The 26158-nt window shown below is 38.5% G+C and overlaps 1 protein-coding gene across 1 annotated transcript in view; it reads right to left on the bottom strand.

The window, feature by feature from the left end:
• Positions 1 to 1250: 1250 nt before the first annotated feature.
• Positions 1251 to 26158, bottom strand: part of LOC126378021 (tripeptidyl-peptidase 2) — a 477445-nt gene continuing 452537 nt past the window's right edge. The window contains exon 27 of the transcript XR_007568028.1: positions 1251 to 1431. The gene's annotated coding sequence lies outside the window, so the exon portion shown is untranslated. The remainder of the gene's footprint in view (positions 1432 to 26158) is intronic.

The raw sequence follows: 26158 nt of genomic DNA on the forward strand, positions 1-26158 counted from the left end.
ATACACGATTTCCAATAGTGTAAGCAAAGTTTTTTAGTGTCCCCAAAACTTCCGAAGTCATTTGTTGGATGACAGAAAAATACTTCGAGAACTTCCGGAGTTCTTTTAAATGGATAAGGAAGTTCTTTTTTCCCCCAAAAGTTCTCTTAGAAATTTTGTAAAACGTTAGTTCAAGCGTTTAGTTGAGCCGTGGTAGCCCAGTTGATAGGACGCTTGCCTCTCACTTTAAGGTCGCAGGTTCGAATCCAACACAGTCCTAAACCAATGATTGCCGAATTTCTTTTCGAATTCATGTTTGGATCATAAATTATTATCACGTGCTCAGGGGTGAAGGAAAACATTTACCAAACAAAGGACAGTCTCGACAAAGTAATTTCCACAATGCCCCCATTGGTAATCGAACCCGGACCTTCAGATCGTGAGCCCAACTCTCAAACCACTAGACCACGGAGGTTATGTTGTTATGTAATTATAATGGGTTTCCGCTGAAGGAACACCTGGTTGTATTAGCGATGACGGAAATGCTTTGTCGCAAATATGCCTGTATCAAAATGACTTTCATCTACTAGTTGAGAAAGACAACAATATGCGTTGTTTTGTTACCTTGCAACGTAAATATACGTGGCGTTGCGTTGTCGTTATAAATGGCATCGCTTTGTGTAGCCTCCCCCTCATTTATTACATTTGGATGAAAGAAAAACGGACTCATTCAATAAATGTTTTTACTAGTGATGTTCCGAATATCCGTATCCGTATCCGCGGATATCCAAAATAAAAGAAAAATCCGTATCCGTATCCGTGTCCGTTACTTTTCACGCGGATCCTTTACGGATCTTTTTCAGGTGATTAAGTAGAATTATTAAATAAAAAACTATAAAATTCCATTCAGATTGTTTTACCATAACCAAAACAAAAGTACTACCCGCACAATGCAAGTTAAAACGTGTCCTGCCTGACGTTGCGGCGAGCGAAGACGTCTACTATCGTTTCAAGGTCGCGGGCGCCGACACCAATCGAATAATATCCAATAAGAAAATAAAGATCCGTATCCGTATCCGTATCCGTATCCGTATCCGTATCCGCGGATCTTTACACTAATATCCGTATTCAGATCCGTATCCGCGGATATACATTTTTAACGAACCGGCACATCACTAGTTTTTACACCAAAATATTTTATGCGATTTATTAAACATATAACAACCCATAGAACAGCCTCCGTGGTCTAGTGGTTAGAGCGTTAGGCTCACGATCCGGAGGTCCGGGTTCGATTCCCGATGGAGACATTGTCGAAATCACTTTGTGAGACTGTCCTTTGTTTGGTAAGGACTTTTCAGGCTTGAATCACCTGATTGTCCGAAAAAGTAAAATGATTCCGTGCTTCGGAGGGCACGTTAAGCCGTTGGTCCCGGCTATTAGCCGTAAAAACACCTTCACCAACCCGCATTGGAGCAGCGTGGTGGAGTATGCTCCATACCCCCTCCGGTTATTGAGGGGAGGCCTGTGCCCAGCAGTGGGACGTATATAGGCTGGTTATGTATGTTTATGTATTAAACATATATTTTTACCAGAATGTGACATAATAGAAGGTTTTTTATTCGATAAATATTTTTGCACCAAAATATTTTATGCGATTTATTAAACATAATATATTTTTACCAGAATGTTACTTCATATAAGTTTTTCTATTTTTTTATACCGCAACTGCTTTTACTCGGCAAAAATATAATAATACATCAAAAGTAAAAAGTTGATAAGAAAAGAAACTTTTAGCAAAAACTTTAGCCGCGTAAAATCCTAAATCAGGCGCGAAATCTTTTATCTTGAGAAAAAATTTAGGAGCATTATTGCTACTGAAATATAAATCACAAATCCTAAGTTATCTACAATCTTGAGGCATATTCTGCACTAGTTGGTTACCCACGACTTTGTTCGTGAAATCTATTAAAGTCATGGCAGTCGCTTCTGTAAAAACCGGACCTGTCAAATCTTTAGGTTAGGTAAGCGAACCCTGTGAAAAACGGGGCAATGCTAGGGAGATGATGAAACGTACAAAAGCTAGGAAAGACATAAGCTAGGCAGGATCTTCATCGTTAGACAAATCATGTCGCATGTTAGTGCTTTATGGTAAATTTATCGTTCCGACCTTTGCGTTATTTCGTTAGAGGAATAGCTCGCCTGCCCTACTTATGTGTTATTGCGCGAAAACTCACTCTGATGAGCTCCCACCTACCTTGAAATGAATGTGCTAGGGACGTGCATGCACATGAATTGACACAGTTCACTGATATAATGACGCCCGATCCAAATTGAGTCAACACGCTCGCTAAGTTTACAGTTTCTTGTTAGTTTGCAGGAATTGGTTGTGTATACAGAAATAATACTTTATTTATTAATAGGTACGAAAATAATGACTTCTTCTATCGTGTGGGTCATGAGGTGGATTACCAACCTCATCAACCCTAGTGTCAAGGCTATTATTGAGCAGCCAAAGGCCCCTGACATGGCTCATGTAACTAATACTTACTTACATCAGTAAGTAGTAACTGGGATCAACGGCTTGACGTGCCTTCCTAAGCACGGATCATCTTACTTTTGGACAATCAGGTGATCAGCCTGTAATGTCCTAACCAAGAGACCACAAAGTTATTTGACTAATAGTAATGTTTTCTCAATGACAATTCATTTTTGAAGTTCCTTCCGTGGAGACAATAAAACATACGCTTGTGACTAGGTATATCCCAATCAGAGTAGTCAGAGGTACATCCATCGCAAGATGAACTAAGTCCCACGCTTCAGTGTCTTCCGTAGAGATCATACACAAATTGTTACAAAGTTTTTTAACCAAACTTTTTTGTTTGTTTCAGGTTCGTGTTCCTCATATCATTTTTACATGTGGAAGTAATGCTGGTCAGGTTCACGTATAAAAATAATTTAATGTCTAAATAATAATCATTTTAATTGTTTATAAAAATGCATAGATACTTATAAATTATGATTTATGTGGTTTTAGCTTGAATGTAGGTACCTACTTAAGTTTTGATAAAAAGTGTGCTAAATCCTGCAGACGCCATCTAATTTTATTTTAAGTTATACCTGACATTTTCTTATCCATTGAAAATTTTGCGACGAAAATTTCTACTTGATATAAACTCAGAATCATGGTCTGAATCATCCCCTTAATATTTATTGCGATGTTACTAACATCCTGTATTAACTCTATTCACACTCTAATACTGAAGGAGTCAACTCACTGATTCACGAACCAATCACGTTCGTCGCATCACTTCTCTAGAGGTACAAACGACTCGGCAAACTAATAACGTATGATTAGAGACACAAGGAAAACTTGACGTGTAATAACTGCTAAGTATTTATCGGCAGTAAATAAGTTCTAGTAGTCAACAAGAATAGGAGTCGGAACAGAAATACTTGGTTTTGAAGGAATTTATGTCTTATAATAATAATATAATGCTGTAAGAGAGAGAGAGAGAGAGAGAGAGAAAGAGATTATACAGAAACAGAATTAAACATAATTAAATTGGATTCATCCAAATCCGTACTTTCGGAATTGGGTCGTATACTAACTAGGTTCATGATAAATTATGAAATTCTGTTTACTAAATAAAAATAAAAAAATAATGAAACACATTTTCTTTTTTTCTTAATTATGAATTCTTGATTAATCAAGACAAAGGTAATAAGTCCGACATTTTATCACATTTTTTCTATGACACTAAACCAGTGGTCCTTAACTTGGGTGTAATTACCCCCTCAGGGGTAAAATGGAGATTCTAGGGGGGTAATACGGGATGGCACGAAATAGTATTATAACTCTTGTTACGTTAAAAAAAAGGCCAGAAACCGTCTAAATGTTGAGCATGACATGAGATGCGCGTTGAGTGAAACCGAACCTAATATTGTCAAACTTGCGAATGCAATTTCAACCTTCACACTAGTTAACTCCGAGATTTATATATTACTTTACTAGTTACCTAAACGTGCATTTTCTTACTTACATAATAAACATAATGTGGGGTAATGAAATAACTCGGATAGTTTTTAAATGTCTTTACTTTTTTTTATACACACACACCTTATATTAAAACCGAAATCATCCCTCCCGTCCGACCAAAGACTCTCCTTTCTCACTTTTAAAAACTCACTACGTCCCATTCATTAACCATCCTCCTTTCATACCATAAACAATCAAATTCCCATTCATTATCCTTACATAGCATTCTTACTTTCCTACAGCTATTCGTTCGAATTTGTGTGGTTTTAATTATTTTAAATTAGCAGTAAACTCAATTTCCATACATGTTCACAGGGGTAGTGACATTAAAAAGGTGAACCACTGTTCTAAACAAATGTGAAAGAAACACTCTGGAGGCAATATAAATCAAAGAAAAACAACATATATGCGTAATAGCGTAAAACAATTGAGAAATAGTGGCTCGTTCAAAACTTTTACAGGACGCCACGTCTGTGGTTCGTTTGCTTTCCGTCTTTTAACAACCACTTGTCAAAGAGACACCGCGATACCGATTTTCCAAAAGTTTCAGGTTCGTTGCAGTTTCCTTTGCGTTCCAGTTGTCATTTTTTGACCGCAATTGGGGCACAGGGTTCAGAATCAGAATCATTTATTCAACGTTATTATCATAGGTAAACTTGTTGTAGGTCAATTTTATATTTTTGAATCTAAGTACATCATTTCGCAAGGTGTTATGACTGAGGAGATGAAATGACAAGAAACTGCAACAGCAACACATCTTTAAAATCAATGTAGGGATACATTACAAGTTATTTATTAACTAGATAAACACATTTTAATACCAAGCATTTTTAGGTAGGTTGTTTAGGTAATCATCTTATAAAAAGCTTTTTTAAATAAAGTTAGCTTCACATGAGCTTCTAATTTATATTATGACAAATTCAAAACACTGTCGGTATTTTATTATTATTGGGGTGATGTAAAAACGTGTACATCACCCAAAAAAGTTAAGTTAAATTTTACTTAGCCTAGAACTTTGGATAGCAATTTTATTTTGTTCGTTGTATTGTAAGTGTGTCTTTCACAGTTTCTCGGAAGGAGAGATAACGAAAAAAAAACACAAAGTGATAAGATATTTATTGCTTTCCTGATGTTTTACAGAGGTCTTAAAAGTAGAGGAAAGTACAAACAGGAACCAAGTAACGGCACTACAGCAACTTAAAATTATACAAAATACGTACAAAATCAATAATCAGTATCTAAAAGATTCGTTAAAAACTCCTACAGCGTATAATGATTTTTCTATTAAGTATTTTTTAACGACTTTTTGATGACATGTATTTTGTCAATAATTGCGATATGGGGACATATTCATATCTACGATCTAGTTGTCCTGGGATTCAAACCCACCGCGTTGCTCAACCACTGAACCATATGTTACGCGTGTAATGATTAGACATATTTTGAGTCCTATTACTTTTGCTCGCAAGTAAGGATAGACATCTTTCATGCAGACTTTTACTGTCTTGCTTCGTCTTAACCCCAATTTATCTTGCTAAGGTCGAACATTTATTATAACTTGCAATACAGCCGGGAATAAAAAGGACTGTTTTAAGAAGTTCTCATATAATTATCTTACACACGTCAAACTGAGGTTCGTAAATGACGTTGGTAATCCACCTCACAATCCACTCGATAGAAGAAAACTATTCCAGAATAGTGTTACGATAAACATTTCACCCATCAAAACTAGTTGTAAATCCAGCTTGTTGGACAGGTGTAAGTACTTTGTCCGACCAATAAATCATGAGTTGGTAGTTTTCTCGATTTGTTTTTCCCTGTTATGTCTCTTCTTTATCTTGTTCTAGACAAAAACAACTTATGTTTACTTTTTCCGATTCAATAAATTTTGTTTTTATACCTTTTGCCTCTATCTTTAAGATATTGGCTTTTGTTTCGTACTTAATGAAAGTCGTTCGTCAGCGATTTCAAAACCAACTTTTGTATGTACTTTTACATAAACATGCCTACGGTTTTCATCGTTACTTACTTACTGTGTAGGGCAGAGCAAATAATCAAGAGACTAAGACTAACCTCAAATATTTTACCTTATCCCTTTACACCCAACTCCAAAAAGGAAATAGGTCGCTTTTTATTATTTTTAAAATTGTCTAAATCATAAATGCCATCCTATTTGAAAATACCCAAGACACAGACCCAACCCTGACACCAGGGTTGATGAGGTTGGTAATCCACCTCACACGACAGGAGAAGAAGATGAGTGAAGGACAATACCACGTATAGAAAAGTCTTTCCGCCCCGCATTAATTCGTATCATGCGCTTACTTCACCCCCTTTGGATCTTTATAATATAGTCTTAAATGGACGTGAGCCGCCCCTCATTTAACATTGACTCATGTAACGACTACTAATTTACATCAGTATAGTAACCCGGACCAACGGCTTAACGTGCCTTCCGAAGCACGGATCGTCTTACTTTCGGACAATCAGGTGGTCAGCCTGTAATGTCCTAACCAAACTAGGGATCACAAAGTGATTTTTGTGATTGGTCCTCACCGGGATTCGAACCCGGGAACTCCGGATTGTGAGCCCAACGCTCAACCACTGGACCACCAACCTGGCCTGGACTGGACTGAACCTTTATCCTGTAATAATGTTATAGGATAATCTGTGGATATGTGTGGTCACCTGGGTATGATCTGCTCAGTCCATTGCCTATAATACTTTTACAATGGTCCATCTATTATATATTATACATAAATAACAAACATAAACAGCCTATATATGTCCCACTGCTGGGCACAGGCCTGCTCTCAATCAACCGGAGGGGATATGGAGCATACTTCACCTTGCTGTTCCACTGCGGGTTGGTGGAGGTGTTTTAACGGCTAATAGCCGGACCAACGGCTTAACGTGCCCACGCACGGACTCATATATTATTTTTTCAGAAAATCAGGTGATTCAAATCTGTTAAGTCCTTACCAAACAAACTACAATCTCGTAAAGTAATTTCGACAATTTCCCCATCGGGAATCGAACCCGGACCTCCAGATCGTAAGCGTAACGCTCTAACCATTAGACCACGGAAGCTGTGAGGCTGGTGTGGCTGTGTTGTTGTGAATTATATCATCATCATCAATAATTTAAGAGCCACGCTCTTGTCGGTGCAGCATTTTCCATTCCAGTCTATCAAAGGCCAATTCCTTGACTTCCCTATAAGACACGACGTTAACCTTTTCTTTAATCTGTTCCATGTAAGCTCTTCTTGGTCTTCCCCTTTCTCTTTCTTTCTCTTTAATTATATTGTACTAAAAATAGAACTTAATCCATAAAACACAGTAGTGTAAGTTTTACAACGCGCCTGGGAATAAGCAGGTGTTCACCTGCTTATTTTGATAAGCAAGTGAACTCGTTTATAAGCAAGGGAACCGGTTTATTAGCAGGTGAACCCGGCTTATATTTTCAATTCGCTTCCAGACCAGCACTGAAGCTTAATTAATTGGAAGTCAAATAGCTCTCTTGCCCTCGGCCACGCCAGTTACTTAGTTAAAGCGAAGTTGCGATCAAGCTAAAGTTACTAAAAGCAAACTTAGTTGCGTATTCATATTATTTTGAATCAGCTGATTCAAATAGACTATGCAATTTATATAAGATATATAAAAAAAACACAATAATTGGCTCTTCTGTATCCTATGTACTTCCAGAATGTTTAATTAAGTTGCTGTTGGTTTTCAAAAAGGAAATAAATTTTAGGGTGCCAGTATCTGGTTGGAGGCCGAGGAAATGGATGCGATTGGGGCAGCCACCGTTCTACACGCCCTATCTATGGAGTAATGAAGGCGATTACTCCATCGAAAAGAGCATAGCTCTTAAATAGAGAGAGTATCAAAACCGGTTGCAGCTTTTCTCTTGATGAATTGGAAGGGTTTAGCACAAATCATAGAAACAGTTTAGTCACATTAATAAATGTTAGTAACCTACTTTCGTCAGCCTGGCTCCGTGGTCTAGTGGTTGAGAGAGTGTAGGGCTCATGATCTGTAGGTCTGAGGTCGATTCATAATGGGGACATTGTCGAAATCACTTTGCGAGACAGTCCTTTGTTTGTTATGGTCACTGCAGTCTCGAATCACCTTATTTTCCGATAAAGTAAGATGATTCCTTGCTTTGGAGGTCACGTTAAAGCATTGGTCCTGGCTATTAGTTGTAAAACACCTCCACTGATCCGCAGTGGAGCAGCGTGGTGGAGTATGCTCCATACCCCCTTCGGTTGATTGAGGGGAGGTCTGTTCCTAGTAACAGGATGTATAAGTATAATTTTCTCTATTATGTTTGTTATAAAGGTGGAGGAGGAGGAGCTCGGTGGCGCAGCGGTTAACGCACTCGGTCTGCGATTGTTGAAGTTAAGCAACTTTCGCAAAGGCCGGTCATAGGATTGGTGACCACAAAAAAAAAAGTTTTCATCTCGAACTCCTCCGTGCTTCGGAAGGCACGTTAAGCCGTTGGTCCCGGCTGCATTAGCAGTCGTTAATAACCGCCAATCAGCACTAGGCCCGCGTGGTGGTTTAAGGCCCGATCTCCCTATTTTCATCATCACCAGCCCATTAACGCCCCGGGGACGTTAATGGGCTGGTGATGATGAAAAGTAAGACCTTAGAAATAGTCCGTATATTCAATGATTTTGAATTCATGTTGCATCATAGATGATTGAAATCATAAGGTGTCCAGGATTTGTGTCCGGTTAATAGTAATAGGCTCGTCCCCTTCCGACTAGGGTCGATTCAATTCTTTCAAAATATCCTCTCAGACGACGCCCTGAGCCGAGGTTCGCGCCCAAAGCACCCTCAGGTCTGTTGTCTTATATTTTGTACCGTAAATGCCATTTGTAGACGTAGATTGTAGATTTTCCGAATCTACAATAAGTCCCGTCAAAACAAAGCTCGCCCAATATTACATGGGAGTTTAACATAACTGGCGACGAGTGGGTGTGTATTATACACTTCTGCCCACTCCTTTGCGAATACTTGCTTGATACTATGTTTTGTTAAGAATTTAACAATTACCTTCTCTGTCTGAGTAGGGTAAGGCATGAAATAAAATATAATATTATGTCGAAGTAATAGTTCAATAAGGGCCCAATCACACTACGATACCAAGGCGATGCAACAAAAGGATAGGTAATCTTCTTCTATCGTGTGGGTTGTGAGGTGGAGTACCAAACTCATCAACCCTGGTGTCAGAGTTACTATTGAGCCGCCAAAGGCCCCTGACATGGGCCATGTAACGACTACTTACTTACATCAGTAAGTAGTACCCGGGACCAACGGCTTAACGTGCTTTCCGAAGCATGGATCATTTTACTTTTGGACAATCAAGTGATCAGCCTGTAATGCCGGCTATACAGGTTGTGAGAAGGTGATAGTTTTAGGCGGATGAGACGTTCGTTATGTAAAAATTGACGTTGCAAAATGTAACTATGTTACCTATTGAATAAAGATATTTTTGAATTTGAATTTGAATGTGTGTATTGATACTTATGCAGTTTTATAAACCATGTCAACTCCATAAATTTTGTAAGTGCATTAATATTATGGTAAGATAAAACAAAGGCAGTAAACTTCTGAACGACGTCCGAAGATAAATCCCGACTAGAGAAAATGTATGCGTCCTACCTTGGACGTCGTCGACTTCAATCTGCCAGCGAAAACAACAGACTTCTCAAATCATTTAAAATACACGACCATAAACTAACCCTCGGCCAGTATAAACATAAATCATAGTATACCTACCATTTCTGAATGCATTAAACTTGATTAAGAAAATTAAATATAGTATTTTTGACATTCAGAATTTGCCTTTCAACTGTTTTAAGACAGTAGTTAAACAAAAACTTTACAAAAAAGGTTATTATAAAGTTAGTGTTTATTTAGAAGATATGAATGCATGGGATTAACTGTTTGAGAACTGATATTAGGCAGCTAAATTACTCAATTGTATACAAATATTTTATGTTTATTTGTATTTTTAAAGAACGTCTAGGGCCTTGTGCCGAGGTTTTTCTTGCGGCTTCTTTTCCCCGGCTATACAGGTTGTGAGAAGCTGCAGTAGTTTTAGGCGGATGAGACGTTCGTTATGTAAAAATTGACGACTCAAAGTGTAACTATGTTACCAACTGAATAAAGATATTTTTGAATTTGAATTTGATACAACACGGTACACCACCTCAGCGATTTAACTACAAAGTTCACAGTTTCAAGCAGCCAATCTCATTAAAGTTAGAGTTTGTTTGTGTCCACTAACTACATTGTCAACTTGGGCCGAAACCCTATTAATTAATTCTAATATCAAAGACGTGCAATTTGCCAAATTGATTTGAACAGTCTCCGCCAATCTTGGAGTTGGCCTAGGGAATTGGATTACCTTGTGATGATTCCAACTACTTTGTTGTCAATACTTCTAACATACATACATAAACTCTTGCCTATAAAAAAAGAAAAAAGAGAAAAGAGATGCAAAAGCGCCACCATTAAGTGTATTGGGCGCAAATGAGACTCTACTATACTGCTATTACAGGCTGATCCCCTAATTGTCCGAAAGTAAGATGATCCGTGCTTTGGAATTCACGTCTTACCTTTGGTTCCGGTTACTACTTACTGATGTAAGTATGTAGTCGTTACATGAGCCATGTTAGGGGTCTTTGGTGGCTCTCTGATTGATGAGGTTGGTATACCACCTCACAACCCACACGATAAAAAGAAGAACCATGGCCGAAATAACTAAACTTCCTTGACAGTCTCTAAATAGTTCTTAATAGTGCCATTCTTTCGCATTAAGGAATGTTTTGAAGCAAATAGCAATTTCCCATAAACAAACATCGCATTAAGATCGTAACGGGCAGAGTAGAGGATATAATGGACCGTTTGAACGTTGTAATTCGCTTATCGTACGTTGGCCATTCAATTGAAGCGAGCAATCAGCTGGCCACAAATAATCTCCGGTTTGGACCCCTCAATGGGTCAATGTGAACGCTGGTTTCCCTTACGACGAGAATAGCTACTCAGTTTGAAAATGGAAAAAATCACATATACATACACATTCATAATATTATCACATTTACACGAAATTATAGAAAATAAAATAAATGAAAGTGAAAATTGGTAGGGGTCATTCCGCAATTTTCAAGGTAGAAAGCTAAAAAACTGTATGCGAACTATTTGTACTCGTCTTTCCGCCGTTTTCAAGGTAGGACGCTAAGAATTGATACATTAGAAAAAGAGTGTCTCCACGAATTTAACGCACGTGAAGCCGCTGCCAAAAGCTAGTTATAATGTTTATACAGAAATTTGCCGCAAATAATATCTTGACTTCAAGAATCTCACTATATAAATCGATAGACTAAACGATTGATGGGAAAAAAATCTGCAAGAAAAAAACATTTAAAATAAAAAAAAACATTGTTATGAAATTTTGGTATTTGGCTACCTAATATCAACTTCCAGACAGTTAATTCTTAATAATAACTTAGTTTATAACAACATAAACTGTCTATATACGTCCCACTGCTGGGCAGAGGCCTCCCCTCAATCAACCGGAGGGGGTATGGAGCATACTCCACCACGCTGCTCCACTGCGGGTTGGTGGAGGTGTTTTTACGGCTAATAGCCGGGCCCAACGGCTTAACGTGCCCTCCGAAGCACGGAATCATCTTACTTTTTCGGACAATCAGGTGATTCAAGCCTGAAAAGTCCTTACCATTACAGTCTCACAAAGTGATTTCGACAATGTCCCCATCGGGAATCGAACCCGGAACCCAGATCGTGAGCCTAACGCTCTAACCACTAGACCACGTTTATAATAACCGTTTTTTAAAAAAAATCTGTATTTGTGCCCGGTTAATGGCAGTAGGCTCGCCCCCTATTACATGGGACTTAAACATATCTGGCGAAGAGTGGGCGTGTACTAGACACATCTACCTACATCCTGCCAATCAGGCATGATGCTATGTTTAGTATTGGACATGACATGAGTCTTCAAGAACAAAGGGAATCCTGACACAAACAAATGCAGCATCTGTCGACACCTGACATGGGTCCGTTCAACCCGACAATTATCGTCGGTCAATCCGAAGTCCGATATTGGAACGGTCAAAGGTAGACGTATAGATTCGTATCGCTATGGCATCCGAAGTAGGTACCAATATTGAATCGTGTAGAATTTTGGAATATTTCGACATAGGTATATATCGTCGATAGACGATATAGTGACTGAGATTGAGAAGGGAATGTTAATTTGGTTTGGGCACGTAGAGCGGATGAAGGTTAATAGAATTGCAAAAGAAAGTTGATGGTAGGACTGGCAGAGGAAGACCGAGAAGCACTTACATTGACCAAATTGGAGATGTCCTTAGAAAAGGTTTAATACGATCTACTCTGAACCGGCGTGCGTGTATGAAGCGATTGATGAATGTGGAGAAAGCAAGAGAAGCGTGTCAGGATCGAAGCAAATGTAGTTCTATAGTCTCTACTTACCCTGGTGGGAAATAGACGTAAGTTTATGTATGTATGTATTTATATATCGTCGAGAAGTGAAACGTGGAATATGACACAGAGAGACAGAGAGAGAGAGAGAGAGAGAGAGAGGTTGGAAGCGTTTGAGATGTGGTGTGGGCGAAGAATGAAGAGTTTAAGATGGAATGAAATGGTGTCAAAGGAAGAAATGCTGGAAAGAGTAGAAGAAAAAACCTAGTAAAGACTATAGAGAAATCGAAAGGAAATATGATTGGCCAGCTGATACGACACGATTTGTTTATATAAAAAAAAAAAAAAAACATCATATAAGAGGTAGACCTAGCAGAACATTTATAAAACAAATAAAACAGAAGGTGCAGGTCGTATCTTACCAGAAGGTGAAGGAATTGGCAGGAAGAATAGAGGAATAGCGATTACAACGCCGATAAGAGCGCAGCTCTTAAATAAAAAGAGACATGTCGTCACTTAATAATGAAAACATCGCAAGCATCTAGTTGAATAATCACATTCTGATGCATTGTATGTCATAATGTTACGGAACTGGGTTTCGGGGTTAGAAGGAAATTCCGAGTTCCGAGCTAATAGCTCAAATACGCCCATAACAACCCGTAGTAGAACATCGTGGTGGATTATGCTTCATACTTCTTTCGGTTGATTAAGGAGACTTCTGTATGCCCAGTAATGGGATTATGAATCCGCTGAAAAGTGTAATATAATAAAATTGATAAGTATAACCTTTTCCAAGATGAGTCAGAATTAAATTGAGGTTTGGTTTATTTCTGTCCCTATCTTTAGGACCAAATAAACATTTTGCGTTCATACATTATTCTGACATTTCGAACCCTTTTCACGTTTTGAGGTCAAAAGAATAATCTTGAAATCCTACGTTTTTGTCCAAGCGCGCACCTGAATTTTAAGCATGCCGAATGAAGTGTTGTTGCTGATATATTTTTCAATTTTCAGCTCTTACGGGGTTAGCTTCTGTTATTATTGTTTTAATCAGTGTTGTGTGCGTCCATAATTGGCAGGCAGAATTATTTTTTGATTGTATTTCATTTTGTGTGTTTGTATGTACTGCTGTTGAATACATAAACAACTGTGGCGTTCTAGTCTTCTTCTTCTATCGTGTGGGTTGAGAGGTAGAGTACCAACCTCATCAACCTAGTGTCAGGGTTACTATTGAGCCGCCAAAGGCCACTGACATGGCTCATATAACGACTACTTACTTACATCAGTAAGTTATAACCGGGACCAACGGCTTAACGTGCCTTCCGAAGCACGACTCTTTGCACAAGTCTTCATGTCCCTCTGGACAATCGCCAATCAGCAGGCCTAGCACGCGAGTAGCGAGCAAATGTCAAAGCGCGAGTTGTCAAATTTGACAGATTATGGTTCCTCGTTCACTCGTCGAGTTACCCGCGACTTGAATATGATAAGTGTGTCACACAAATGGTGTTAAAAACTAATTATGTTCTCATTTATTATGAAAATAGTTGTCTGTTTTTCTTTTCCTTTCCTTTTTATAAGCAATACGAAATAATAAGATATACCCTTTGCAGTGCGACATCTCGAAAACATCGCGAATATTCCGGTAGTCACGTGTTTGGTACACGTGACTACCTTTACGACTTTGACCTTATTTTATCTTGCATTGCGCTTATATATATTTTTTTAATATAACAGGCTCGCTTTTGACCACAATCTCACCTGATGGTAAGTGACGATGTGGTCTAGGGTAGACCACGCTTACCTAGCTTTTTTTTTGACGTGACTTATTGTAGATTTGCCGCAGATGGCATTAACTACTTGGCCGGACAAATGGGGAGCGCTGAAGGCTCTCACCCGGCTGAAGGCTCTCACCCGGGCTTACCTAGCAAATGTCTATTCACTCTAGCTTTGAAGACTCCCAGATTAATACATATTTTTTTTTTAGATTTAATAGCGTGTTAGGATTGCTGGTCGTTTTAGATCTTCCCTCTCTCTGTCTCTCTCTCTCTCTCTCTCTCTAGTGGTACAAGTACTACTACAAGTTTTTTTATGAAAACTTCAACTACCTATAAAACATTTTATATCAAAGTTTGGTGCACACGTTTGCGGTAAGAAATTTAATAAAAAATTTAATAAGATTTTTACGAGAACTCAAGCAGAGTTAGGTCAAAGAACAGACGGTATCGAAATATTTGATATGGGTAATATCGGGGCCAAAAGATCGACAAAGGTATTGCATAACATCATAGCAAGGGTACTATATATGTATATATATACATAAAGACGTGGTAGTGTACGTAAATCGCAAGATGAAATAAGTATCCACACCTCACCCAGCTTTCTGTTAGACCAACGTGATAGGTGGTGAGCCGTATCGCGAGCCAACTGTGTTAGTGAAAATGGCACTTAAGATGAGTAAACATGATTAACTCATTGGTGCAAGTGCGGTACCGGGGTTGGCACTCCACAATTGAGGATCAAGCCGCTGTACCACAGGACAGAAACGTACATAAAGTATAATATACGTAGTAACATAACGTGCCATCCATCACAATGATCAACTAAGTACTCATGCTTCACCGATTTTTCTGTTAGAATGTGATATGGTGCTGAGCGTATCACCGTCTATAATCATCAAGCCAACTGAAATTATACGTATAATAATTAAATAATTCATGAAGGACGCAGGACAGACGGGGCAAGTCACAGGGACTGTAACCTGGAACCTGACAGAGGGCAGCAGTAACTGTCAGTACTAGTCAGAGGCGGGGGACAGGAGTCCTAGTATGGCTTTGTAATAGACTACTCTGGGCGCCATCCCACTTGCGTTAGACAGAATACTGCGGGGCGGAAGGCAAGAGGGAAACCACTGCCCTATTTTTCCCTAAAAAAAGTAGCATGGAAAATGCTGCACCGACAAGAGCGTGGCTCTTAAATTGTTGATGATGAATTAAATAATTCACAGATGAAAATCCGAATTCGAATCTAGCACAAGCCTAAACCAATGATTGTCGAATTTGTTTTCGAATTCATGTTTGGATCATAAATGATTATCATGTGCTCAGCGTTAAAGAAAAACATGAGGTAACTCACATCCCGGGAAATGCATTGTCAGAAGTATGTGACCTAACCTGTATTGGGCTGGTTTTCCCTTAGCCGGTTGGAAGGTCAGACAGGCAGTCGCTTCTGTACAAAACCAGACTTGTCAAATCTTCAGGTTAGGTAAGCGGACCCTGTGATAACGGGATAATGCTAGGAGATGATGACAGATGAAAATTAGACAACAAGGATTGAACCTTTTCCTTTCTCAAGAAGCAAACCGGTGATACACAGGACAACAGCGACTTACAAAGCAGTTGAAAAGCCAATGAAGCCGTTAAAATATACATATAAAAGTTGGTTTACTTAACTCCTTAACGTAGCCATAGATATACGCGAAATAAACATCAAACAGTGACCCATCCTTCAAAACATTACATACTTATATGGGTGTTTAGACAAGCTGTTGCCCAAGTTATCGCGATTTGACGTACCGTAGCGATATAACTTTGAAACATTGAAGTCTACAATGACCATATTGAAACAATATATCTAAAAACAGTTTTACAATTCGACATTTACGCATCTAAAAGTAAGCGTGCAATCCGAACAAATTTAATGACAAAAAATATAAGTTTAAAAACGTAAAACCCGACTACGGAAAATTGACGCTCTAAAAGGTATGAAACAAGAAAATAGGTTTTATTAGAAATTCTTCCAAATAGTGATGTTTAGGAGATAGCCGTGGTCGCATGCCGTGGTAAACTAACCCTTAGGACAGATTGGCATACGATCATGGCTCTCCTAAACATTACTATTATTCATCCACGTATGTACATACATACAAGCCTCATTTTTGCTTTCCTTCGGGTAAATAGCACTATAGCTTTTTTAAGTGAATTATTTCAAGAAGTCTGACGTATACGTATAGGTATATAGGTAAGTAATGTACATAAATATAAACAACTAATTATAACACGCTTTTGATGCGTTTCGAGCGCTTTTTTTATGTCCTTACAAAAGGTTTAGTACGATGTACTCTGAACCGGCCTGCGTGTGTCAGGTTCGAAGCAAATGGAATTCTATAGTCTCTGCTTACCTCGGTGGAAAATAGGCGTGAGTTTATGTATGTATATAACAAGCTTTTTAGCCTTAGTGGGTCAGGATCAATGCAAATGGAATTCCATAGCCTTTGCGTACCCCGATGGGAAATAGGCGTGAATTTGTTTTGTAATCTTAGCGATTGGCGCCCGCTTATGGGCACTTATGCTCAGCTGGCCATGCAAGTACTTACTACTTAGTAAGTTTCTATGACAATGATTATACTCGATCTTTACGCCTAATTAACAAAATGTTCAAGATAAAGTGGGAATAAACCTATACAGGGTGTTAGTGACATCGTAACGAAAACTTTGAGGGATGATTCAGACCATGATTCTGAGTCGATATCAAGTGGATTTTTCCGTCGCAAAAATCATGTATTTTTTTTAGTTTTTTTAATTATTTTCAATTCTATACTTTTGCGATGGAAAATTCCACTTGATATTAACTCAGAATAATCAGCTGAATCATCCCTCTCAGTATTCGTTACGATGTCACTTACACCCCGTACAAGTACATACGGTAGCCATACAAGTAGGTATGGATGTTAGTGACACCGTAACGAATATTGAGGGGGATGATTCAGACCATAATTCTGAGTTGATATCAAGTGGAATTTCCTGTCAAAAAATTCATGAATTTTTTTGTTTTTTTTTTTAATTATTTTCCTATCCATACTTTTGCGACAGGAAATTCCACTTGATAACAACTCAGAATCATGGTCTGAATCATCCCTCTCAGTTTTCGTTACGATGTCACTAACACCCTGTATAATATTTCATCATCATCATCATCAGCCCATTAACGTCCCCACTGCTGGGGCACGGGCCTTCCCTATGGATGGATAGGGAGATCGGGCCTTAAACCACCACGCGGGCCCAGTGCGAATTGGTGGTTATTAACGACTGCTAATGCAGCCGGGACCAACGGCTTAACGTGCCTTCCGAAGCACGGAGGAGCTCGAGATGAAAACTTTTTTTTTGTGGTCACCCATCCCATGACCGGCCATTGCGAAAGTTGCTTAACTTCAACAAACGCAGACCGAGCGCGTTTACCGCTGCGCCACCGAGCTCCTCCATATAATATTTAGGGAACAAAAAATACTCTTCTTTAATGAGGGAGTTTGCTGGCTCATCATCATCACTAATTTAAGAGCCACGCTCTTGTCGGTGTAACATTGTCCATTCTTGTCTATCAAAGGCCAATTCCTTATAACACACGACGTTCCTTCTCTTTGATCTGTTCCAAGTAAGCTCTTCTTGGTCTTCGTGGTCTTTCCTGGCTACGTTCCTGAAACAATAGAGATGGCGCTGTAAAGATTTTCTTTTGTTTATCCTTCTACCTGAAATGAAAGGGCCGATTTACCACCTGTACCATCTAATAACCCTCAACTACAATGCCAGTCGTGCGGCCGGTACTGTCGCTCTCGCATCGGACTTTACAGCCATTTTAAAAGCTGCCACAGAAACGCTGTTTGAATCATCTGATAAAGATGTATAGGTCAATGATGATGATGAACCTTCTACCTTCATGGATAACAGACATAATATATCATGTATCTTTTATCTAATTAAAACATGACATATCATAATTAGCACATAATAACGGGTTCTTACCGCGTTTAAATGGGGATATGAGACTCCCGGTAAGAACCCGTTATTATGTGCTTTAATTATGATAATAGCCGCGTGAACTTAAAACAATGAATGACATATCATTTTTTATTATAATGTTAATCTGTTAAATATTTAAGCATTGTCGCCTTGGGACTCTACCTATAGACAATGTTTTTGTAAACTTTAGAAATAAATGAATTTGAATCTTTGTTTTTTGGGTATAAAGGCACAATGAGAGACGATCTAGGCTAGGTTCCCCAAAAACAATATAAATGTCGTGGCCAGATCGTAAAATTGATCATTTCATGATGTGGTCGACCATTTCATGAAATGGTCATATTCCATGAAATGGCCAACTTAAGTTGACCATATCGTAGAAACGTCAACGTTTAATGATATGTCAATCAACGTTTGGCCATATCGTTAATGCAAGCGGTGTCCATGCTAGGTGGTGTAATAAAAATGCGAATAGTCGATTAATTTCTTAGGTTCAAAATTATGTACCTATTCGATATGGAAAATTGAACGATAACATTGATTCATCGATTAAAATATCAATCAAGTTTTAAATACAATCGACACCAGCGCCACTATCGGTGGATAATGTTACTAATTTTACAATATGATTGCCAACGTTTGGCCATATCATGAAGTAATCATGCATTTAGTTGCTCATATCGTTAAACTTTTTGTGTTCATTGATCTGGCCAAAGTCCATCATGATGTGGCCAACGAATGATATTCTATTTCATGAAATATGACCATTTCATGAAATGATTGAGCACATCATGAAATGATCAATTCTATGATCTGGCCACGACATTGATACTGTTGTACAGATTTGGTAATTACCTATTTTCTCATTGCTTGGGTATTCATTATTTATTTATTTAGGTACACATACAACAAAACATTATGAAACTTTTACAGACTGCATTATAAATAGAAAGACTTGGTATATATGCTTGCCAATCACATGATTACTCAAAAGTATCACCACAAATCCACATCAGAGCCCACCACAACAACGACTCGGGATAGATATTTAGGAGTCTCCGTTGCCGGATACGGTTTGGACAACATGATGATAATGATTCAAAAGTATAATGTAATAGCAGAGGCATATTCAAAAATTATTGATAATTGTGGGTGAACGATGTCTTTTGCCTAGATATAATAACAGGGGTCATTTATACCCAAAAATAAAGATAAAAGGTGCATTTTTACCCACGACGGAACGGAGCAGGTATATGCGTTTAGGGTGAGAGGTGTTTGTTTGTGTGTGCGTTTGTGCAAAAGTAATGTTCCCACCTATCTTCTAAACTAATGATCCGATTTTGATGCGGTTTTCAATAACGGGTTTGTGTTTGATGAGTTCATGTTATAGGACAGATGTCATGGCTGTAACTCACTAGGGGGCGCCACAATATTAGTGCAAACAATGTTGCAATATAATCAAAACGAAATGTCCGATTACAATTCTGTTTTCAACAATGTGTACGTGGTAGCTTAATGCATGTTCCCAAATAATAAAAATTACGTCTTTAACTCACTAGAGGGCGCTATAATATTTGTGAAAAATAGTACTGCAATAATATTAAAACGAATCCGATTTCAATGCGGTTTTCAGCAATGGGTTCGTAGTTGATTGGTGCATGGTCTAATTACGTTATCTATTTACTTTAGTCTGTCGTATGTCACATACAGATGCGCTTGTAAAACAAGGTGTTTTGTATGAGATGTCCGGTGGTTTTGGGTAACATTTTATTATCGCTTCTCCGCCACCAAAGGGCCATCGCTTGGTACTACATGATCAAAATAATGTTTGCGCGTGCTTATCAATTTAGTTAATTGAAAACACGCTTCCTACGTAATCAAAATTTGTGTGTAATCAAAACTCCCTGTTATTTCACCTCTTCAACACACTCGTAACAAATAATTTGCGGTTTCGTAAGATAATAATTAAGTAAGTTGTTATTAATAGTGGGGAAATAACAAATGTTATGTTTAAGCTCTCTTTTGTGTTGTGTTATCCTCGTAATCCTCATGACTTATTAGATTCCACTGGTTCTTAGTACTGAAGGAAACGTATAAAATACAGAGTGTTAGCGTCACCGTAACAAAAAAAAAGAATGTCTACTTGATTTTACTAAAAACGAAACGTGTTTTTACTGTCGGAAAGATTTGATGACAGAATTTCTAAGCTAGGTTGTCTAAAATATTATAATGGCACTGTTCAGATCATAACGTGATAATTACCTATTTACTCGCTGCTCGGGCTACATAATTATAACATAACATAAACAGCCTATATACGTCCCACGGGATTCTCTTAAAATGCATAAATGGTTTTGTCATAATTTTAATTATCATAATCCTTTTTGCATAATAGTACTTTCCCATAATAAAATCTAAGAATACTGGTTTGTTAGGTATAACTTATTTTTGGACTAATATTTGTTGGTATAAATTTGATTCGCATATAAATAGGTATCCATAATTCTTTTTTAGAATAATAGTGTTTTGTCATAATTTTTACAAGGCATAACAGTAGGTTAGGGTGCGGCGGGGGTGGCCCTCGGGCCACCCCTACGCCGCCAGCATGTTTATCTTACACACGAAAAGTATACTGAATGATGACCAACAGCATGAAATAGAGTCAAAAAATATAAAAATTCACAATCATGAACCAAATGCAGCCTAGGAAAAAATAAGTTTCGGAAATGTTCAAAGTTGTGCCAAAGCTTTTCTCATTCGGAGTATAGTTTTTATGCTTATAATAATTATTGCTTATATATCATTATTGCCATTAATTATTATGCTTATAGTAGTTATGAGTTTCAAATTTATGCTTAAAAAGTTATGACAAATTAATACTATGCGTAACTAATAATAGGACAAGTAACATTATGCCATGGTAAATTATTACATAAACTTTTATGCGTTAAAATAGAGAACCACGTCCCACTGCTGGGCACAGGCATCCCCTCAATCAACCGGAGGGGGTATGGAGCATACTCCACCACGCTGCTCCAATGCGGGTTGGTGGAGGTGTTTTTACGGCTAATAGCCGGGACCAACGGCTTAACGTGTCCTTCAAAGCATGAAATCATCTTACTTTTTCGGACAATCAGGTGATTCAAGCCTGAAAAGTCCTTACTAAACAAAGGACAGTCTACAAAGTGATTTCGACAATGTCCCCATCGGGAATCGAACCCGGACTTCCAGATCGTGAGTCTAACGCTCTAACCACTAGACCACGGAGGCTTTTTAACGGGGGCGGCTTGATATTTGGATCAGACATGTATAGAATTATGTTGCTACCTATATTGAATTATTTTGGTCAGAATAATAATGGGTGGCAGATATGTTGTGCCTGGTTGTAATAACAAGGGTCATCATTTATACCCAAAAACAAAGATAAAAGTTGTTAATCATATACAATGACATAAAAAAAACATACAAACATTTTATAAAAACATTTAGCAACAGTACAAATTGGTGGCCTTATTGCTCTGAAGCAGTTTCTACCGGGCAACTACTACCAGTAATCAGCCACAAAAAACTTGGATGTTGATTTCTATCAAAATGGAAAGAAAACATTGTCTGTTCCTTTCTGGGACTATTTCCCTATTAAAAAACCTATTAAATTCTTCCGTTATGTAAGTAAGTTTTGAATGGCGCTAACTAATTAACTAATTGGCCAGGCAAGTGGTACAGCTGGGAAGCTGAACATAAATCATACTAATATCATAATGACTACCTCCTAAACATGACTTAGACACCTCTGCATTAGAAGTTATGAGGGAACAGATTTACAAAAACACACATAAATAGCCGTCAAACACATAACTCCTTTTCGCTTCGCTGCAGTCGGGTAAGTAGGAGGTGTCTGCAGGAATCAGGGCCAATGTATTTATAAGTTTACATATCTACTAACAACATAACTCACCCGTGTCGCACCCGGGACCTCTGCGATAAACTGCATTAACCTGCATCATTGCTTCGTCGAGCGGTAATGTGACGCTTTCAAGCGATTCAGTATGCTTCTATGCTCATTTGGCGAAGGATGTAATATACGATCCCGACGACCAGATTACTCTAGCCATAGAGGCGGCCAATCAGCTCGCGACACCAAACACTTCAGAACCCCGATACCGACCCCGCCGGCGTGGTCGACGATTTCCCTCATTCAGCGCTTATCGCCATCGACCCACTAGGGTCGATTAATTCTTTCAAATATTTTTCCTCTCAGACGACGCCCTGAGCCGAGGTTCGCGCCCAACTGGGCACCCTCAGGCCTGTTGTCTTAAACGTTGTACCGGGTGAGAGCCTTCAGCGCTCCCCATTTGTCCGGCCAAGTAGTCAATGCCATCTGCAGCAAATCTAGAATAAGTCACGTAAAAATATATATATATATATATATATATATATTTAGCATATAATATATATATATATATATATATATATATATATATATATATATATATGCTCATCTGGGAGCAAATAAAAAACATAGAAAACGTTCAGCTGCTGGAATCCCAGGGCATGTCGTAAAAACCGACAGAGGGTTTGTGTCCTCTAACATGATGGGATAATGTTATGGCCGATAGGGTGATACCTTATCACCATAAGGTTTATCATATCCAGCTTACGACATAGTATCAACAGTGGCTGCAAGTTGTCTTTGGTTACTTATGTCTCTGCCCACCCCGTTAGGTTAGGGCGTGAGTTTATGTATATGTATGTTCAAGCGATTCAACACACATTGCGGATCACAATTTTACGCTTACCGATGTCATACAAAATCGCTCAGATGAATCATAATTAGGATTTCAAATCAACCACAAAACTGTCGGTTACAATCAGTGATTTTTCCATTCCCAAAGTGAGAATGTTCCCGTTGTAAAAACTGTTTCATCTTCTTCTTCTATCGTGTGGGTTGTTAGGTGAATTATCACCCTCATCAACCCTGGTTTCAGGGTTATTATTGAGCCGCCAAAGACCCCTGACATGGCTCATGTAACGGCTACTTACTTACATCACTAAGTAGTAACCGGGACCAACGCCTTCCGAAGCACGGATCATCTTACTTTTTGGACAGTTAGGCGATCAGCCTGTAATGTCCTAACCAAATTAGGGATTATTTTTTGTGATTATGTCTCCACCGGGATTCGAACCCGGGACCTCCGGATCGTGAGCCCAACGCTCAACCACTGGATCACTTGATTGTCCAAAAAGTAAGATGATCCGTGCTTCGGAAGGCACGTTAAGTCGTAGGTCCCGGTTACTACTTACTGATGTAAGTAAGTAGTCGTTATATGAGCCATGTCAGGGGTCTTTGGCGGCTCAATAATAACCCTGACACCAGGGTTGATGAGGTTGGTAATTCACATCACAACCCACACTATAGATGATGAGATAACAAAATAACAATTTCCTACAAAATTGCTCAGGACTTGGCGAAACGTCACTCGCCTCATAACATACCTATCTTTTACTTTCTGATATCTGTCCATACGCTGTAAGTAGCTATAGTAGAGAATAACATATGTCTTGAGTTACTATCCTCTGAATTATGTTCCAGTTGGTTACCTCACAATGTTTTCGTCCGTTGCACTAGTTCAAACACCAAAGTCGAACGCTTGCAACGGTCACAATTTTTCTCAAGTTTTCAACAAGTTTCGCGCAAACGATAATTTTCCATTTGATATTCAAACTGGAAATAAAAGTTTAACATACAGCAAACGAGGTCGACCACAAGTTAGACAAAGTCTTGGAAGAGTAAGGACCTTTATACAGTACTATACGTACGCTTGTATCGCGATGCGGCATAGATACTGTATCGCGTTTGCATCGATTGAGTTGTGTATAAGTAGCGATGCAAACGCAGTGGTACTTTTGTAAAACGTAGTATGTTACTTAAGTAATATAATATAAACTCACGACTATTTTCGTAACTAGGTTAGTCAGAGGTCTAGATCTCAAGGTGATCTTAGTACCCACGCTTCACCAAGCTCCTTATGTTTTCTTTTTTTTTACGAGCTCTCAGTAATTTCTTTTTGGTCCATAATAAATTTTCATGTTACTATATGTGTTTCACCACCTATCACGTTAGCCTAATAGAAAGCTCGGTGAAGTACGGGTACTTAGTTCATCTTGCGATAAATTTACCTGTGACTACCCCAATTGAGATATAGTCGTGAGCTTATGTATGTTACTATAGTCATACTTATAGTAGGTAATATAGTAGAAAGAAGGAACAAGCATGCAGGCAAGCTAATCAACAGTAGAGCTATCGCGTTTATCGCGACAGCATCAGCAGGCTTAGCACGCTATGTACGAGTACCTAAGCGCGACGCGACGCAAGATAAAAGGTCCTTGGTACACGCGACTACCGGAACATCCAGGATTTTTTCAAGATATCGCACTCCAAAGGAAATATCTATTATTGTATATTGCTTATAGAAGAGCTAAAAAAATGAAATCAAAAACTATTTTCGTAATATGAAAAAGTGATGATGTTTTTAACATAGTGTGAAATTGTATGACACACTTTTCGATGCGTGAACGAGGAACCTTAACTCGTCTGTCAAGTACTCGCTCTACTTTTTTTTTGACGTGACTTATTGTAGATTTCGTGGCATTAACTACTTGGCCGGACAAATGGGGAGCGCTGAAGGCTCTCACCCGGTACAACGTTTTAGACAACAGGCCTGAGAATGCCCAGTTGGGCGAGCCTCGGCTCAAGGCGTCGTCTGAGAGGAAAAATATTTGAAAGAGTTAATCGACCCTAGTGGGTCGATAGCGATAAGCGCTGATTGAAGGAAGTCGTCGAACACGCCGGAAGGGTCGGTATCGGGGTACTCGCTCTACTGGCGCCGTTAGCATGTTAGGCCTGCTGACTGCGAAAAGTCGCAGTGTGAAGGGCATAAAAGTTTGAATTTGAACAGTTGAATCAGCTAGTTAAAAGTGTTGCAACTAGATGACTCGTCCCTCGAAGATTTTTCAACAGAAACTTTATCGAACAAAATCGTTTCAGAGTTGGCCTTTGACAAGGTTTTGCGGCGTCGTAGTTTTTATTTAAGTAGGTGAGTATTTTTTAAATTACATTCGCATTTTAACCCGACTGCGGCGAAGCAAAAAGATGGGTTATACTTCCGTAGTATGTGAACTCTTACGACAGATTGGCGTACGATCGCGGTGGTATCGATGTGGACGGAAATCACACGTGTTTAACTTCCCTCACACCCCTGTGTATAATTAAAAAAAAAAAAAAACTTTCTGTACATCGCCGAGTGCGAAAGGAAAATGATATTTTTGTTTTTTTTTGTGATTCTTCGGGCGACGAAAGTTGATAAAATCAACTTACTGCGTTTTTCCCCGAAGGGTGTGAAGTGTGATATAGATCACACTAATACGATTATTACTTTTTATTCTATGCTTATGTCATGAGAAAATTGACTTCAATAAATATCAATAAATAATATTTTCTTAAAAATAAACAATATTAAAATAAAATACAGACGAAAAACAAAATTATAAACTAAAGGTTTATATTAATATGTTATAATTTTATGAAAGTACTTAAACCATAATAACACTTTATGTTAATCGACGCTGCCTGTACTAGTCCTTAAAATAGTAAGTTCATCACGCTAGGCAGAACGTGAGCATAGTCCCTACGTCTACATACATACAACCTTATATTATAAGCATTACTGTTTCCTCTAAATTCTTTTCTTTTCATTCCCATACATTACATTACGTCGTTACAAAGAAAACCACATTCAGATAAGCAAATTGTATGATAACGCCTTCTAAAACGACCAGAGCAAAGCGATAAAAAGACAAATTGAATCCGAGGCAAACTT

The sequence above is a fragment of the Pectinophora gossypiella genome, chromosome 2 (genome assembly GCF_024362695.1).
Source record: "Pectinophora gossypiella chromosome 2, ilPecGoss1.1, whole genome shotgun sequence".
NCBI lineage: Eukaryota > Metazoa > Arthropoda > Insecta > Lepidoptera > Gelechiidae > Pectinophora > Pectinophora gossypiella.